Source organism: Neolamprologus brichardi, chromosome 4, assembly GCF_056152115.1.
Source record: "Neolamprologus brichardi isolate AB-2024 chromosome 4, ASM5615211v1, whole genome shotgun sequence".
Classification (NCBI taxonomy): Eukaryota; Metazoa; Chordata; class Actinopteri; order Cichliformes; family Cichlidae; genus Neolamprologus; species Neolamprologus brichardi.
The window spans coordinates 23,692,949-23,711,990 of record NC_142107.1 but is presented as its reverse complement, the minus strand read 5'-3'; positions in this window follow the sequence as shown (position 1 = coordinate 23,711,990).

Genomic DNA, 19,042 nt, shown 5'->3' with positions numbered 1-19,042 from the left:
GAGACAAACTTGACTTTAACAGGCTGTCTGCAGGTGACTCATACTCGTCTCGAACGCACCACAAACACGCCGCCTGAAGCTGTTTTAGCTCCACTTTACTGATTTGATCAGGACACCAGCCCCCCCTAGAGGTCAGAGAGGAGAAATGCACCTGCTGATTTGCACGTGAAATTGCTGCTCAGAAACACTCTTACCTGTGAACTTTGCCCTGTGTTTAAATATTTTAGCGCTCCACTGTCTCAGCCCCGAGCTGACTGCGAATGAGCTCAGGCTCATTTTGATGACACCCGTTTACGCACTTCCAGGTCACATTTGCATATATTACATTGCAGAGCTGCAAACATCTCCATCACAAAGGCAATTGCAAACTGCTGTGGCACGCACAAGCCATTAATCTTAATTTCTTCCCTTGTGGATGAATCCTTGGAAAAATGAATCCTTTTTCTCGGGCAGAAGGACATCAGTCGGATTTTATGAGCCTGTCAGGGCTGCACTGAGAGATGTGTGTTTGTTTCTCTGCGTACGATGCTGGAGGCTGGGCCCGCGACCCCGATCGATCACCGGACGATAATAAATATCCACAAATCCCCAGTTTGTAATCAAGAGCTCACAGGCTTTCCCCCATTGATATTTGATCAATAAGGCGAACAGATGGGACTGTAAAGCAACGATCAGGTGTTGGGTTGTTGCTGAGCAGGAAGTGTTACCTTTACCTTTATTTTTAGTTTCTCTCCATCAATTTATTAGAAGCAGAAAACAAACCTGAGACTTTCTTAAATCTACAGTCAGAACTTTTCTGTTTGTTGTTTTGAGCAAATAATCGCTCAGCACTCAGAATGATTTTGACCTTCATACCACAGGTGATCAAGTTTGACCTTGACTTTTAGTTTGAGGTCAAGTTTTCTGAAAATCTTGTGATTTTTATATTTATGCTGTTCATGCATCTGCTAAGAGGCCAAAATACTGGTGGCCTCCAGTATTTTCAGAATTTTTTTCAATTCAATTCAATTTTATTTATATAGCGCCAAATCACAACAAAAGTCGCCTCAAGGCGCTTCATAGATACAGAGAAAAGCCCAACAATCATATGACCCCCTATGAGCAGCACTTTGGCGACAGTGGGAAGGAAAAACTCCCTTTTAACAGGAAGAAACCTCCGGCAGAACCAGGCTCAGGGAGGGGCGGGGCCATCTGCTGTGATTGGTTGGGGTGAGAGAAGGAAAACAGGATAAAGACATGCTGTGGAAGAGAGACAGAGATTAATAACAGATATGATTCAATGCAGAGAGGTCTGTTAACACATAGTGAGTGAGAAAGGTGACTGGAAAGGAAAAACTCAATGCATCATGGGAATCCCCCGGCAGCCTACATCTATTGCAGCATAACTAAGGGAGGATTCAGGGTCACCTGGTCCAGCCCTAACTATATGCTTTAGCAAAAAGGAAAGTTTGAAGCCTAATCTTAAAAGTAGAGATAGTGTCTGTCTCCCGAATCCAAACTGGAAGCTGGTTCCACAGAAGAGGGGCCTGAAAACTGAAGGCTCTGCCTCCCATTCTACTTTTAAATACTCTAGGAACAACAAGTAGGCCTGCAGAGCGAGAGCGAAGTGCTCTAATAGGGTGATATGGTACTACAAGGTCATTAAGATAAGATGGGGCCTGATTATTTAAGACCTTGTATGTGAGGAGCAGGATTTTGAATTCTGGATTTAACAGGAAGCCAAAACAGGAGAAATCTGCTCTCTCTTTCTAGTCCCTGTCAGGACTCTTGCTGCATCATCCACGCTCCAGGTTTTTTTGCCTCACACTTCCACATGTAACACTGATGAAGCGCTAATGAATTAATACAGGCTAGGTACTGAGTGAAATATTATGGTTATTATTAATCAGAAGATTTAGGAATGCTACTGGAGCTGATGGGCAGTAATTAATAAATACACACAACACAAAATGCTTTTGCAGGTACCGTGTATTTAACCAAACCCCAAAGAAAAATGACAAGAAAAGAAAAGGAAAACTTAAATAATCACTCCTGCTGCAGCTATTCAATTAATCAGAAACCCAGTGGGGGTGCACAAAGACAACTAAGCAAATTCTTCTGGCTTATGGCTTATACCAAGCAATATTCTCAAAAAACAGTTCCCCATAAATAACACATGTCAACATCAAAACCACTGATCCACACTGAAGTCCATGAGTTTTATCTGAATGTCCATGAGAGATGTCCAAGCGCTATTGTCCAGAAATGGGGGGAATGGTGTGTATGATTGTGGAAGTCAGTGTATTTGGACAATGGGGACAGAGCGTCGTCTTTGATAGATTCCTATCCAATCAGTGGAAGCTTCAATTGCAGAATGAGTCTAGCCGTTCATTGGCTCGCCATCCTTTTTCATACCCAAAAAGGTTCACCTGGCCAATTCCGTTCTGTTCAGTGCACAACAACACTGTGGCTCTGGCTCACAGTAATCAGCATCTGCAACAGCTCTGTCACCTGGCTCGCCTCCACGCATCTGACAGGAGGAAGCCGGGACAGGCTTACTATGACCTACATGCCATCCGATTGGCTGAGCAAAGTCATGTGGTTGGAGTCATGTACTTGTGATGTGTTCAATGGCAGGGTTGCACCCATTCTCGGCTCGTCATCTTCCTTCCTTTTCCGTGCTTGTTCATAGAGCCTCACCTGACTGTTGGGGTGTCTCTGTATTAGTGTAAGGTTGTACCTTATAGTATAAAGCACCTTGTTGCTGTGATTTGGTGCTTTTTATACATAAAACTCACATTAAATTTCCAGATATTCCACCCACTGGCTGGTGAAGTCTCCTTTTTAAACCTCTAACTGAGCTATTTTCTGAATTGCCATTGGCCAAACAGTGATTTCTGACTCTGATAACGACGACGATTTACCGAATCGAAAGAGTTTACTGAGGTCACAGACGAGGAGAGCTGAGCGCTGAGCATCTGCTGGCTATTCAGAAGCGTGCAGGTTAAGGTGCTTCCACTTTGGCTTCGCTCTTCAGACGCAGATGCTATGTCCGTCTTTTATACCAAGCAACGGATTTTCTGAAAGCATAAGAAATGGATCTGATTTCGGAGCATCGGTTCAAATGACTTCAGCGAACTCTTTGATGAGCCTGATCTGTTCAGGCTGACACATTCTGTTGCTGTAGGCTGGCATTCGTGTAAACTGTAAGGCTTTGTCCGAGCAGGTGGGCCGAGCGAGGAGGAAGTAACACATGTCGGGGCAGCAGCAGAGGGAAAGGCAGACATATGCTCTTTCTCTGTGGCCTGGCCTTCCTGCTTCACCGGACAATATGGCAGCGAATCACAGCTGACCCAAAATATTATTTCCTCACAAACGTCATCTCGGGCGTCACCGTGGCATTCAGAAACAGAGCCTCTGCTTTTCTTCCTGCCAGCGCTCGGAGATATTTTCAGATGAGTCTGAAGCGAGGTCAAAGGGTAAGGTAGAAGGTAAAAGGCCACACTCGGCTGCTGTGGATCCCAAGAGGGGGCGCACATTCATCCCACCTGTGACCAACACCAGCGCGACTTGTTTATGAGAATCCTGAATGAAAACGTTTCTGTAACGGCGCTGTTAACAGTGGCCTGACTCCTGCAGCCTCAGCTGGCACGACGAGCTGCCCCCAAAGTCCGCTGGGTGTCTCGAGGCTGTTTGACGTTTCCATCCAGCAGCCAGCGGCGCTTCACTCGGGCCCGGAGAGCCCGGACGCAACCTGTCAAGCCGTTAAGCGTCTGTTCTCCCCAGAAGCTCGTGCCAAGCCGAGACCGGTCACCTGATGGATGATGCAGTGACTGTAAACAGGTCAACATCACCGCTCAGGCCACTCGCCACCAAAGAACAGGAAACAAAAATGGATGCAGTATGCAGAAAATAACTTCCTGCTGCAGGTTTATGGAGCGTGTCTGATAAACGAGTTCACGCGCTCGCATATCTGCTACCTGCAGCTGAACTTGGCACTGACTGCACAGAGCTGAAGCAGCTTAAAGTGTGAGCAAAGCTTTTCTCTTCTAAGCTCACCGTGTCCTGATAGCAGACACACAGCAGTGTAACGCAGGTTTGTACTTCTGGGCAGACAGGTGGGTACATTAACTTTACATCTTTTCAAACGGATGTCCATACCTCCCCTGGACATGTTTAACCTCCAGTGTTCGGATTGATTAGCCGACCTCAGCTAGCCTGGTTTTGCTATCTTCCACATGCTTACCTCTAAAGTGGATCCATCTGCTCCTCTGCAGCTCTTGACTCAGCTAGAGAAGCTTTGCATGAATCACCTGTTAAACAAAGTTTATTTATGTGAAACCTGCCTTTGCTGTGGCCCCTCACTTCTTCACCTCCCTGACAGCAGATTTCTCCTGTTTTGGCTTCCTGTTAAATCCAGAATTCAAAATCCTGCTCCTCACATACAAGGTCTTAAATAATCAGGCCCCATCTTATCTTAATGACCTTGTAGTACCATATCACCCTATTAGAGCACTTCGCTCTCGCTCTGCAGGCCTACTTGTTGTTCCTAGAGTATTTAAAAGTAGAATGGGAGGCAGAGCCTTCAGTTTTCAGGCCCCTCTTCTGTGGAACCAGCTTCCAGTTTGGATTCAGGAGACAGACACTATCTCTACTTTCAAGATTAGGCTTCAAACTTTCCTTTTTGCTAAAGCATATAGTTAGGGCTGGACCAGGTGACCCTGAATCCTCCCTTAGTTATGCTGCAATAGATGTAGGCTGCCGGGGGATTCCCATGATGCATTGAGTTTTTCCTTTCCAGTCACCTTTCTCGCTCACTATGTGTTAACAGACCTCTCTGCATTGAATCATATCTGTTATTAACCTCTGTCTCTCTTCCACAGCATGTCTTTATCCTGTCTTCCTTCTCTCACCCCAACCAATCACAGCAGATGGCCCCGCCCCTCCCTGAGCCTGGTTCTGCTGGAGGTTTCTTCCTGTTAAAAGGGAGTTTTTCCTTCCCACTGTCGCCAAAGTGCTTGCTCATAGGGGGTCATATGATTGTTGGGTTTTTCTCTGTATCTATGAAGCGCCTTGAGGTGACTTTTGTTGTGATTTGGCGCTATATAAATAAAATTGAATTGAATTGACACTAGTAATTTTAGGCCCCGCCCCCTCCCTCTGAAAGGCACAGCCTTTAGTTAATCCATTAAAAACATAGAGAACAGGGCGCCGGTTGGATCCTGAATTAAATAATATTCTGTGAACCTTCAGTAGTGACGTATGTAACGCATATAAAAGCTAAACATTTATTCTTTGAATTGACTTTTATTTAAAGCGGTGAGAGCTTTGGAGATCTGTAAGGTGCATTGCTCTGCAGTGTAATGTCACAAAAGCACATGAAACCTAAGAAGCCTTTAATGTTTCACGTTCAGGCTGTGCACGGACTACTGACGTCCTTTATTCTCCGCGTGCTGTGACAGGCTCTCGGGTCTGTTTGAGGACTTTCTCTGCAGGCGAGCGTCAATTGTTAGCACCACCCCGAGACTTCACACACACATGCAGAGACTGAGAAGTGTGTCCTCAGCACCTCTCCAGTCAGCCACTCTCATCGCCGGTGTGCCAGCGCCCTCCACAGGCAGCAGTCTGTCTGGATTTTGCACCCTTTTGCCCTTTTCGACAAAAACAAAGCAAAGCATTGGTGACAAATTGCTTTTATTTGCAAGGCGTCGCCAGTTCCCCTCTACTTTCCGTGCTCTATATTCAGGACGTCCACCTGCACGAGTCCCCGCTGGCTTTAGTTGCACGAGGGCAGCCTTGCCAAGCAGTCGTATAATCCACGGGGTGAATAAAAATGGATTTGGCTGCAACAGACGCCCGGTAAGCTGCCTTAAACCAACAGGCAGAATTGTCCACAACACAGATTCTCTCATGTACATCCTCATTTTTCACAGGTCACACTGTTCCTGCTGATAACACTAATCTGGACGTCTGCAAATACACTTTTTGATCCCCCAAAATGTAATCTGAAATTAGATCATAACACAAAGACAAACAGCAGCAGCTCAGATACTGTAATACAAACACCCTCAGCTCAGCTAAGATGGCGTTAAACGCTTCATTTCATTGATCAGAATTAGTTTTTATTCCCGTCAGCACACGGGGTGAACGCTCTTCTTCACGAGCTGCGTGAATGATTCGCACCTCCCGATAAAGAGCTTTAGTCTCGGGGAAAAGCAGCACGAGCGTGCGCGTTCGCCTGTCAGAGCAAGCGAGCGTTTCCTGGCACCGTGTCCTCTTCTCCCTCCGTCTCCAGAGGCCTCGGACAACAGACGGGTCACAGCGTAGCCGCATTTTAAATCCGGTGTGCAGATGGACACCAGTAGTGGTTCTAAATCCTGAGCGCCTTGGCACCAGGCAAACGCAGAGAGAGAGAAGAGAGCGATTCATCATCGGTTCGATTTTGTTTCCAGTGAAAAAATGCTGCTGCGGAGCGATCATCCAGGCTCTTTGGTCGTGGAGCTTTGTTTTGGTTGCGTTAGATAATCGAGCAGACAGATTTTCAACTGATGTCAGTGCTTTGACTCCAATTAGGAACCAGCGGTGTTATAAATAATATGAATAAGCACAGTTACAGCGTCACAGATGGGCTCTAATTGTCTTACCGAGAGGCAGAAACGAGAAGCTTTTGTCTCACACAAAGCTTTAAATGTTATTTCTTCAGTTTTCTTTCCAACTTCGTTCCAGAAAACGTCCCAAACTTGTTTTATTTCCTTTGCAGTTGTTCTCTTTATGCTTCTACTTCATGCTTTTACAGAAAGAAAATGTTTGAAATATGTTTTTCGCTTTGGGTTTGAAGCTTGACGCTGTTTTTTCACCCGTAAACTGTTAAATCGTGTTAAATTTAAGTCATCATTAGTCACCCTGACACTGTCTTTTAGAGAAAAGTATGAAAAATAATGGGAATTATTTTTGATGAATGATTAGTGTGTTGTATCCATCCTGCCTGGACACACTCTGACATATTATGATTGAAGTTTGGGGTAATTAACCCTTTAAGACCTACCATAGAACCAAGTGCGCCAGAACTTATATTATATTTTTACATGCTGTGGAGCCATTTTTGGGAGTTTTCAAGTTGCTATACATCAATACAAACATTACAGCCCAAATTGTAATAATATGTCTGCATTAAGTGCATAGTAATTACATAAATTGCAAAAAAGTGCAATAAACTACAAAAAAATTGAAAATGGTTAGTTTTTTTAACATATATTTCTAGTTAGAGAAATTTAAGAGGCTTATCCCTCAAAACTGTAAATACAAAAAAGTTGCACAAAATAGTTTCCCACCACAGGAAATTTATTTTGAGTGTCTTCATAGTTTTATTTTTAAATACACCAATTTTTATACACTGCAGGAAAAACGAAAATAAATATTATAGTGCAAATTTGCAAAAAAAGCAGCATATGCATCAAAATAAACTATTTCCAGCAGTGCAATATGAGTCCTAAACATCCCAGAAACGACACAGAAAGTCATAAAGTCAAACATAACTTTTAAAAACACCAGTATAGTCCTTGTCAGGGTTGCTGGGGGGTGGAGCCTATCCTGTCTTAGGGCGAGAGGCAGGGTGCACCCTGGACAGGTCGCCAGTCTGTTGCAGGGCTGACACACAAAGACAGACAACCATCTGCACTCGCATTCACACCTATGGTCATTTAGAGTCACTAATGAAGCTTTCCCCACTAACTGCATGTCTTTGGACTGTGGGAGGAAGCAGCGTACAGAACAGAACCGATGCAAACACACAGAGAACATGCAAACTCCTGCAGCCATAACTTATCAGATATAAACAGGCGGGTTGGAGTTTACAAGATGCAGAACGACCAGAACGAGATCTTTTAATTGTTTCCACATAGTCTTATAATCTGAAATAATATTAAATCTCCCTCCACCCCTCTTCTGATAGTAACACGTCTTTCTCTCTGACAGACTTCACTTCTAAGCTCTTCTTATAAAATCTGCAGTTCAGAAGTGCCGCTCATCCTCGGAGTTTCTAATTCTTTTGGCCGTAACAGATTGGGTTAATTGTGGAAAAGGATGAAATAAAAAAGATCACAGCAGGGGGCAAATTAAAGGGAACACACTTCTCTTTTTAGTTTTCTAATGAAGAAGAAGATAATTATGCCCGCTAGTTAGAGAGATAGACCTCTGCCTTATCCTAACTTCTGTAATGCTGCGTGCTTTCTCTGTGATGAGGCTTTCTGAAGATCTTCTGGTCGTCTGATGAGACAAACGGGTGTCTGATGGGCCAGTGACGCGTCTGTGTGTGCAATAGGGGGGAACATCATATCAGGGAGGCCCCGAGTACACGTGGTTTGATGGCAAGCTTAACCTAAAGGATCCTCTGGAAGATCCAGACATGTTTTCTCAAAACATCACATCTCTGTGGTTTTCAAACTGCAGAACATCATTTAAACCAAACAACCTTCGGCTAAACCACAGACGAGCTACAGTACCTCGTCAGGCCGGGACTCTGCGGTCTATTTACACCCACAGGCCTGTGGCCACTCTTTCACTGGTGAGGCGTACACTTGGTCTGAGCGGGGAGTCGAGGGTCCGTCCTGTTTCACCATCTTACAATCCTGTGAATGGCACTCATGGCCATTGATCGGTGCTCAATTAGCATATTGGTGATCATGGAACTGACTTCATGGCCCATGTTGGTCATTGTGTAAATGTGATGTTTATAAGGTTGAGAAACCTGCAGTCAGCTGAGACAGGAAGTCACTCGGATGACTTAGAGATGCCACACTTCCTCAGCCTGTGAGCATCGTCTGCTGGGTGAAGCTGGCTAATGCTAGCATGTCGCCAACCGACCCAGAGAGACACGTAGAAACCGAACAATCTCCCCGGAGATAAACTAGGCCAAGTCCAAGATAGCACGAGTTGCGAGCCAGAGACAGCAACACTGCTTGGATTGTGTGAAGTAGTGTGGTAAGGCAGCGGTCCCCAACCCAGGGGCCTCGGACCGGTACCGGGCCGTGAGTTGTTTGGTACCGGGCCGCGAGAGTTGAGGCTCAGGTGTGAAATGTATAGTTTTCAGGGTTTTTATCGGTTTTCAGCGTTATTTTGTTATCGTTTTTATCATTTACTCGGTTTTCCTGGGTCTTTTCACGTGTGTTATGAATAAATCTTCTTTTTTTCGGTACCGGTACTAGTTTTATTTTGTTGGATTTATCCACGACACCTTAAAGGCCGGTCCGTGAAAATATTGTCGGGCACAAACCCGTCCGTGGCGCAAAAAAGATTGGGGACCGCTGTGGTAAGGTGATGGAGGAGGGTTTATGCCAGTGGGAATCACTGAAGGTGTCTTTGACTACAGACACAGGACCTCATCTGTTCCTCCTCATGACTGCGAGCGACTCTTCTTTCCATTTCACCCCAAACTTCCTTTAATTCAGGACCCCACCCACTTCTTGTTGGTTACCTCACCTGTCACCAACATCGCTGCTAGTTTCCTACTTTCAGATGATGTAAACTGAATCTTTTTGGGATCTGGAGTTTTGAATTGTGACGCCATCGTCCAAATAAACCACCCGCTGTATCAGCCACTCTTTTCTCCTTCTCAGATTTTCCCATCCCTCTCTGCTGTTGTTGATTTGTCGCCTCGTGCCAACAAAGCGGTTCCTCCAACTCCTGGCTCTCAGATCACCCAATTCCTCGGACTGACCTTGCATTACCCACAAGGCCGCGGGTCATCAAGCGTGCGCTCGCCTCATCCCACAAATTGTGGCTGGTGCTCGTTTTCTGTCGAGCCCAGCACTTTTGTTTCCATTTATAGCCGCCTCTTTTTCAGGATCCCAATCATTATAAGAAGGGAAGGTGAGTTACAGCCCTGCTGAATTGCTAATGACAGCACCTCTCCACCGCTGTAATGGGTATTAAACCACAATCGTATTAGAGTGGAGGGGATGTCACCAAGGCCGGCCTTTCTTTGCGCTGCACGCTGGGAGTGGAAACAACCTGCAGACGAGCGTGAACATATTCCAGCAGATCTTAAGTCTTATTTTTACTTGTGAAAGACTGAGTCCTTTAATTAAAGCACATTTTATCAAATATATACCACTGTACCTAATTAGATTACTTTTACTTCCTTTATTAAGAAGCAACCATCTTCACAGTGTGCACGTGTGTCAGCTTCTGATCCTTCAGTCTCTGAAAGCGTCGTCAATGCAAAACTGATGAGACAACACATCCAATCGTTTGTCTCTCAGATAAAACATTTCTCAGTCTTGCGTGTCCGATCATTTCTAAACAGCCTCAGTTTGATGCCGGCTTTGATTTGAGTTTTAAGCTGAAAACAGTGACTCGCTGCAGGACCGGCTCAGCGGGACGGTTGTCTCGGGTGCATGATTGTTCCTGGATGATCTGTGTGTACATTTTAAAGGTTTGTCTCCCTCATCTGGACAGACGGCATAACTACAGCTCAAGTTGGACGACTAAGAGTTGAAGGGTTGTGACATTAATGAAGTCTTATGGGATCATATGAAACAAAAATCCAAGTGTTCAGCATGATCGATGGCACAGAAGTTACCAAGTTTCTGCCTTTCACCTGCCGCCGCCTTCTCAAACGGACAAATGAGATCACCAGATTTAAGGAAGCCCCAAAGTAAAAGTTCTCCGAGCGATGTAAGCGAAGTTGGCTGCAGATGGCACTTAGCTGGGCCGAGCATGCAGCGTTAGCAGCAGATGGCGCAGCGCTGGGCTGATGGATGCACTGTCGAAAACTCCAAACAAGAAACCTGCTGCTCTCCTTCCATCAGAGAGGCTGAGGAGGACGAGCCTCTGTCGCTCTCAAACGTCCATGCGGCGCACACAGACTGGTGATGAATGCTGCGTTAGCTGATTTATTAGAGCCATATTGTGGGTTCATACTCTCCCCTGTTGATTCTTGTTATTTTGTGTGATGGGATAAAGTCTTCTGAGGACTGCGATGGCAGCGAAACTGGACTGGAAACAACGGAGGAGAAAAAGAAGATAAGACTGAAATCTGAGGGTTGTATTTTATAAGCACATTTACATATTTTACTTGACATCTATCACTTTTGCATCACGAAAAAATTTGAATATTGAGCATCTTAGTTTGGCCTCCATCAGTTTCTGGAGATCGCCATGTTGAGATTGGCTGAGGAGGCAGATAATGGAGTGACAGTGACCCTCAGTCTCTTCAAACTTGGAGACAAGTTTCTGTCCCGTCTCCAGGCTGATTGTCCTGAAGCTTCTCAGGGATTCAGATTGATGCCCGAGGCCTTCAAATCCTCCTTGACAGGTTTTTTGTATCCAAGTTTATCTCAAATTATTTCCTAAAGTCAGCCACAAAATACTAAAAGAAATGGATGGTTGGCACTGATGCTGTAATTGCATGAATCACAGCATCAGTGTGGCACTGCTGAGGTCTTATTGTGATGGCAGAGATTACTTTGTGTTAGTTACTATCAGTGTTGGTCAAGTTACTTGAAAAAAGTAATCAGTTACTAATTACTTCCCCCAAAAAGTAATCCTGTTACTTTACTGATTACTTATTTTCAAAAGTAATTAATTACTTAGTTACTTTTTAAAAACACGATTTACAAGCTGAATAGGTGATAAAGCGATAGATCTTTCAGCCCAATTCTACTTTTTCTGCATAATCCATCATACAAAATGTAATCAAATGGAAAAGTCTCTTTTTAAAACTTGTTTTATTAGTTTTAATCTTTTAACTTTATGCATCAAGCAAACATTTAATTATCTGCAACATTCTCTGACTGGAAGAAATTAGTTTAATATTTAAACCTATTTTCTGCACATTCCAGCACATAAAATAAATTTTTTTTTGTGTGTTTACACTCAGTCTTTCAAATAGATGCAAGTAAAACACAGCAGAAAATAAATAAAATAAATAAAGTCAAAGACTAGCGGTCCTGTTGCTCTATTTTCACCTGTAAAGCAGGAGTGGGGTAGGCGGAGGTTTACCCTGGTGCAGGTGTGCCGCAGTGGTCAGTGGAAGAATCCGCGAGTTTCTCTGTGAGTTTCCCATTACGTCGTTGCTACTCGGTGCTTGTTTGGAAGTTTAGGGGTTTTTTGCTGTAAAAAGAAGTTTTCTTCCCACGCACAACGGACACTAATGTTTTTGTCACTTTTTACAGAATCAAACTCAAAGTAAGGTCAGTACTTCCACGCTTTAAACGCTGCACGCTCATACTCTCTCTGCACTCGATATATGATCCATTGTTGATCTGCACACAGCTGTTGTCACCAACGTCGCACTCGCTTACGTCCTAGCAAAAAATCACGGTTTTTGTAACGCAGTGTTCCTACGGGAAAGTAACGGTAATCTAATTACCGTTTTTGCAATAGTAATCCCTTACTTTACTCGTTACTTGAAAAAAGTAATCGGATTAGAGTAACGCGTTACTGCCCATCTCTGGTTACTATAACAACCGTGATGCAGAGACAATGTATCTATTACAAAAGAAGGAGATCACATGTGCATGTTTGCTGTTAACATTTTCATAATAAATCTAAAGACAAATGAAACACATGAAACTGTAACAGATGTTTTCAGTTTATTAGCAGAATCGGTGGTTTTTATATCAACACGGTGATAGAATAGAACAAAAATATGACTGTTGCTGTTTTTTATGTCATTAAGTTTCTTTTGAAAAGGACTGCATACAAGAAATGTCTCAAAGAGGAGAGGAGATCCTAGAGTCTGTCCCTGAACGGTGACCTTTCACCTACCGCTCCGTGTTCCTGACCTCTGGGCCCGGCCCGGTCCGGCTCGTCCCTGTGGAGAGGAGGGTCAAAGCGAATCAATACAAAGTATTTCCGATCTATCGCCTTTAAAACGATGATCTTCATAAGAGCGACGTGACGTTGTGACCTTTACAGTCTCAACCCGGTGGGAAATTTTCCATCTAAGCGTTTCATAGCGCTCTCCTACCAAATATCTGCTGGAGGAACGTCGCGCGCCCCTCCAGGAGACGCCAAGAGACGTGGAAAATCAATGCCAAGGCGCAGCGAGGCTGTTAGCTAATACTAACACAGCTATAAACATTCATTTTTTCTACCAGGAAATTCACCCCTGCAGTATATGTGCAGCTGTAACATTATATGTCTGCGGTATGTGTGTGGACACTGATGAACATTCATTCAAACAGCAGCAGTCAAAGAAAGCGCGCGGGCCTCGTGTCATCCGAGATTAATCGCCGCGATATAAATACTCGAGCGGCTGAAGAGCGAACTGTATTACAAGCTGGTTTGGACTCGGCCGTCATTTGGCTCATGAATCATCTTTGTTAATTGTGTTTGCTACCAAAATTACACGAGGGAATCCTGTATCTACAAAATTGATAGTGGCTACAAATATTTGAGCCGTGTTTTTCTTTGACACCGGCGGGCTCGTCGTTTTGTCAGCGGCCCTCGGCTCCCCTCTGCTAGATGTGCCGTGACTTGATATATTGGGTCTTTTAGCCCCCGCTTTGGCTCAAATCCAAGGCCCATTTGTACAGATGGGGTTTTACGTCGGCCGTTTTAGCAAAGCACCCTCCCCATAAAGCCAAAGTGTCTCATCGCTTCATAATTGTGTGATTATGGTCAATTGCTGCGGTTGGGGTGACAGATTCTATCGGAGCCCAACAGATGCTTTTATCATATTTTAGATCTCCATTTGACCTTAATCAACCGTTACATGTATGAATAAAACGGGGAGGTGATATTTCACGGGATCAGGTGTGCGAGAGGAGCAGGTGTGACAGAACGAGGCCGTGAGGGACGATGACACACTTGGGTTAACCCACACGGCTGCTGGCGTGGCTGAAAAGTGATGCCTCTGAATGAACTGTGCAACAACCAAGGCAGACGGAGGGTGCCACCAGGTGGGAGAGCGTTGACATTACAGCTATTGTTTGAGGATCTGTGAAGTAGAAAGTTATAGCATAGATATTTATAACTGTATAGAAGGCATTAAAAATGAACCAAAACACTAAAAAAGTGCTCAGCTGAAGTTAAAGACGACACATTTCATTTCGACTCTTCCACAATGCTGATTTCTGAAACACAAACAAAATGCTGACATGATCTGCCGCCGTCTCAGCCTGTCCCCTGGATCCTTTATTTATTATATAAAGTATTTTGCGTATTTGATTTGGGAAAAATTTGGCCTGTAAGATGATTCGTTCCTCGTTCTTTCAGCTACATGTTGCTAAATTTAAATCAGAAATAGGCTGATTCACTGTTTGGCATTAAATCTATGAATATTATAGACCAATAAAAGAACTTCAGATTTGTTTGCAGACATCAGGAAACAAAAATCAGGGAATAGGGAATAATAATAATAATAATAATAAGGGAATGGGAGAGGGTTGACATTACAGCTATTGTTTGAGGATCTGTGAAGTAGAAAGTTATAGCATATGTATTTATTATTGTATAGAAGGAATTAAATGAACCCAAACACTAAAAAATAACACAAGTGCTCAGCTGACGGCAAAGACGACACATTTAATTTCGACTCTTCCACAATGATGAGATGATCTGATGCCATCTCAGCCCGTCCCCTGGATCCTTTATTTATTATATAAAGTATTTTGCGTATTTGATTTGGGAAAAATTTGGCCTGTAAGACGATTCATTCCTCATTCTTTCAGCTACATGTTGCTAAATTTAAATCAGAAATAGGCTGATTCACTGAAACACTTCAGTGTCCAAGTTTGGCATTAAATCTATTAATACTTATAGACCAATAAAAGTACTTCAGATTTGTTTGCAGACGTCAGGAAACAAAAATCAGGGAATAGGGAATAATAATAATAATAATAATAAGGGAATGGGAGAGGGTTGACATTACAGCTATTGTTTGAGGATCTGTGAAGTAGAAAGTTATAGCATATGTATTTATAACTGTATAGAAGGCATTAAAATGAACCAAAACACTAAAAAATAGCACAAGTGCTCAGCTGAAGGCAAAGACGACACATTTCATTTAGACTCTTCCACAATGCTGAGATGATCTGCCGCCGTCTCAGCCCGTCCCCTGAAGTCATTGTTGATGACCTGCGTATTTGATTTGGTAAAAATTTGGCCTATAAGACGATTCGTTCCTCGTTCTTTCAGCTACATGTTGCTAAATTTAAATCAGAAATAGGCTGATTCACTGAAACACCTCAGTGTCCAAGTTTGGCATTAAATCTATGAATATTGTAGAACAATAAAAGAACTTCAGATTTGTTTGCAGACATCAGGAAACAAAAATCAGGGAATAAAGTTAAAAATCTGTTTTGTTGTTAAGGATCCTCATCGGGGGAAAGTGAGCACGCTGAGGTTCGAGGGATCTTTGCCTACTAAGAGTAACTCGAATCTCTTTTCTCAACTCAGTGATTTCTGCCATGTTTCAGGCTTAATAGAACAAAATGACTGCGTCTCTGATGATCAAGCTACGCTGGGAAACATCTGGAAACTGTTCTAATCAGCCCACGTCTTTAATCAGATATACTGAGGTGTCAAAAGTCATCGTTAAAGGTGCAGGAGAGGCCTGTGCTACAACATATCCAGGACATGTTTTCTAATAATAATACATGTGAAAATGAACAAGAACAATATTAAGAGATTTAAAATCCAGGAATAATATGAATGTAAAGCATAAAACACGATGGTCAGAGGTGATGTGGCTGTAAAGTCAGTTTCTCAGAGTCAAGCTGACAAAGATAAAGTGGTTACAGGTTCTATAGATGAGCTGCAGCACAGCTGAAGGCTCAAGTGCGATCACGCGGAGGCGGTTATCAACTGGATGGTCGACCCGTCTAACCACGAGATCACAAACTGAAAGGACGAGCACTGTGCAACGTTTACATCCCAGTAGAAAAAAGTTTGTGTGCTTTTAAGCACTTAAAGACCATTAAAAACTCTCCAAAACAAACAGTTTAGGTTGATGGAATCGTCACTGTCAGTAGTGAGTAATGGGAAGATTTGGGTATAATTACAGCTGCTTGTTCCATTAGATTAATGCATTGTGTAGATTTGCTTCTTAGACTGTTTATGCCCCGTTCTTTCAGCTGCATCTCAATCTAATATCGAAAGATAATTCAAGTCAGAAACAGTTTACATAATGTCAACAAGTAAAATGCTCCGGGGGCTATTTTTAGCATAATGTTACTGTATTACAGCTTACAGGACAATAACAGTAAGGCTTTATTTGCAGACACCAGGAAGAAAAAACAGGAAATAAAGTTTGTTTAGTTTTTTTAATGATGTTCGTCAGGTTTCAGGGATCTATTTTCTAGAGAATTGATTGGTTAGTAGGTGGTGGTTTGGCACATATTGATCTTTTACCTTGAACATAACCTGCAGGTCAGGTTACTGTGGTGAGGAACCACCTTCATAACCCAGAAAACACAGTGTTAAACCTGAAGTTTCATCACCTGCTACTTAGGGCCTCGGGACATGAACGCGAACACAATGTCAGAGTTCTTCTCAACATGTGCGCACAAATACATTTTTGCCATGATGTCACCACAGCAGTCAGAAACAGACATAATGTGACCAGGTGAGGCCCAACATCCAACAACAGTAATGATTTAAGGCATCTGCAAGTCAAGCACCTGTAAAACAAATAGTTCACCTTTCGCGGCCTCGCTGTTTCACTGATATTTTTTTTTGTTGTGTACAATTTTGCATGCTTTTTTTTTATACAGCGCATTGTCTTCTGCGTCCTGATTGGCTGTAGACCATTGTCAAAATCTCGCGCCGTGTCTCCTGTACAGTACAGAATGAGTTCAGCTTATCAAATTTACATAAATCTTCGATCGCTAGCAGCGTGACTCTGAAGTGCTGCACTGTATGTTTGTAAGTTTTCTCCCCAACAAACAACAATGTCGACGAAACGTTTGCACCATCAAAGGCAGCTGCGGTAGCTCCCAGAAGGCAGAGGAAGATGCTAACCATCGCACAAAAAGTTGGACTTCCTGACATGCTAATGGAAGGTAGAAGTTACCGTATTCTCCGGACCATAAGGCGCATTAAGTGAAACAAAACAGTCAGATAAGTCAAACTTTACTCAGCTCCTCCTTCTTGCTTCCTCTACTTCTGTATCATTGATTCATTAATGTTGAATTCTCTGGCAGCTGCTCTGTTCCCATGTTCTGGACCTGAAAACAGGGTTTGATCTTTGGTTTCGTTCTATAATACTGGACTTATTCTTCTACCAAGGTTTGAACTTTGAGAGTTTAAACAAGAGAGAAAAGTGTAAAAATGTTCACGCCTGTGTGAGTGTATAGTGTGTGTAGTGAGGGGTTTTACAGCCTTAAAACATCTGTAATAACTGTAAAGAATAAAGTTGGCTACTTCGCGGATTTCACCTATCACAGGTTATTTACAAAAGTAAACACGTAATTAAATGTACAACCCTGAAAAATGATGGAGTAATCAAAGTAAATGTAATCTAACCTCTTTGCATTGAGTTTAATTTTTATCCATTAACAGGATAAGTCGAGTGATCAGCAGCACGTATTTCTGAATCCAGCTCCTGTAGCCGAATCTTTACTTCAGAGACAAATTTAAAAAGTTAAACGTAAATGAACACAGCTGTGTAATGTTCGTTGTTGAAGCCTCTTTATGCTCGATGTTTTCTCTTCTACTCGGTCTCGGATGATAGCGCCCTCTCCTTGATCCCGGTTCTGTTTTAGGTCTCTTCCTGTTAAAAGTGAGTTCTTCCTCCCCACTGTCGCCGAGTGCTGCCAACAGGAGATCATCTGATTATTGGGTTTTTCTCTCAAACACTGTAGTTATTTACCTGATGTTAGACAGCCAGAGATGTTGTTCCATACTGACTCAACAGCTTCCATAATCTCCTTCCACCACATCCCAAAATTGCTCTGTTGGACTCTCATGATGAACATTTTGAATAAATCTTAATGTTGTTTTATAGCTTTTACTTAATTTGCTCATGCTTGTATGGTTAATGAAAACTGGGGTGTCTTCCTTTAGCAAGCCTTGGAGATACTTCCACACATTAAAATGATTAAAAAAAAAAGACAAACTAAGCAAAAACTGAACAATTAAAAAAAAATCAAAGCAAAAAATGAAAAAAAATAAACTCACTCTGAACCCAAACTCAAAGCAACGACTGAAAATGAATTAAAAACGAATAAAAACCACAAAACTCTTTGTCTTCGTCCTGCACAGCGTGTCCAGGCTGCACCGTCACAAAGAGCGAACTCGATGTTCTCGCTCTGGAGAAACATCCGGAGACATTTTCCAGGGTTCTTGTGTGAAAACAGCTTTAGTTAAATATCAGGTTATAACTTGGTTATAAAACTGACACGAGTCCTCTCTCAGCTGAAAAATGTCAACATGAACTAAAAATAGTTTATTTTTCAGTGTCTTTTTGTCCCCTGCGCGCCCGCTCGCACGTGCCTTCGTCGCCTCCATTAAATGTCAGTTTCGTGTTATTATGTATTATTAATAAGCAGAAAACAGAAACTGGGGCACGTCTTAAACAGCTAATAAAAACGGCGACGTTAAAACAAAAGCACACGAACCGTATTCGCCTACTGAGCGTGTGCGCATTGTGATGTGGCACAGCAGTGACACAAATAACATTTTCTAGATTTTGTTGTGACAAAAAAAAGAAAAAATCCCATCTCCCATTGTTTGTAGAGGCTCAAAGGATTAAACAAAGTCAACAGTGATGGAGAGGCACTGATCTTCTGAAGTATTTACATTCATGTTTTTTGTCTCTCCCGCTTCCCCCTGAAGGCGCTTCTATATTTCTCCACTCGCGGGCTTCGCTCTTTGAGTTTGTCTTTCTCCGGTTGGGTAAATGGCAGCCTCGGCGACAGACAGGTGCTCTCCATCACGCGGCCCCAGAGGGGCTCCGGCACAAGACAAATGGGTCTGGAAGCGTGGCCCCGCCCCCGTTCCACCTGGCTCGTGTCACGCGTCGTCGTAGCGATGCCGCGTCGTGGGACTCGTAGCGTTACCGCGAGCCCCGGCGCGTCCCGAGCATCCGGCAACTCATCACTCACCACAAAACAGCGGA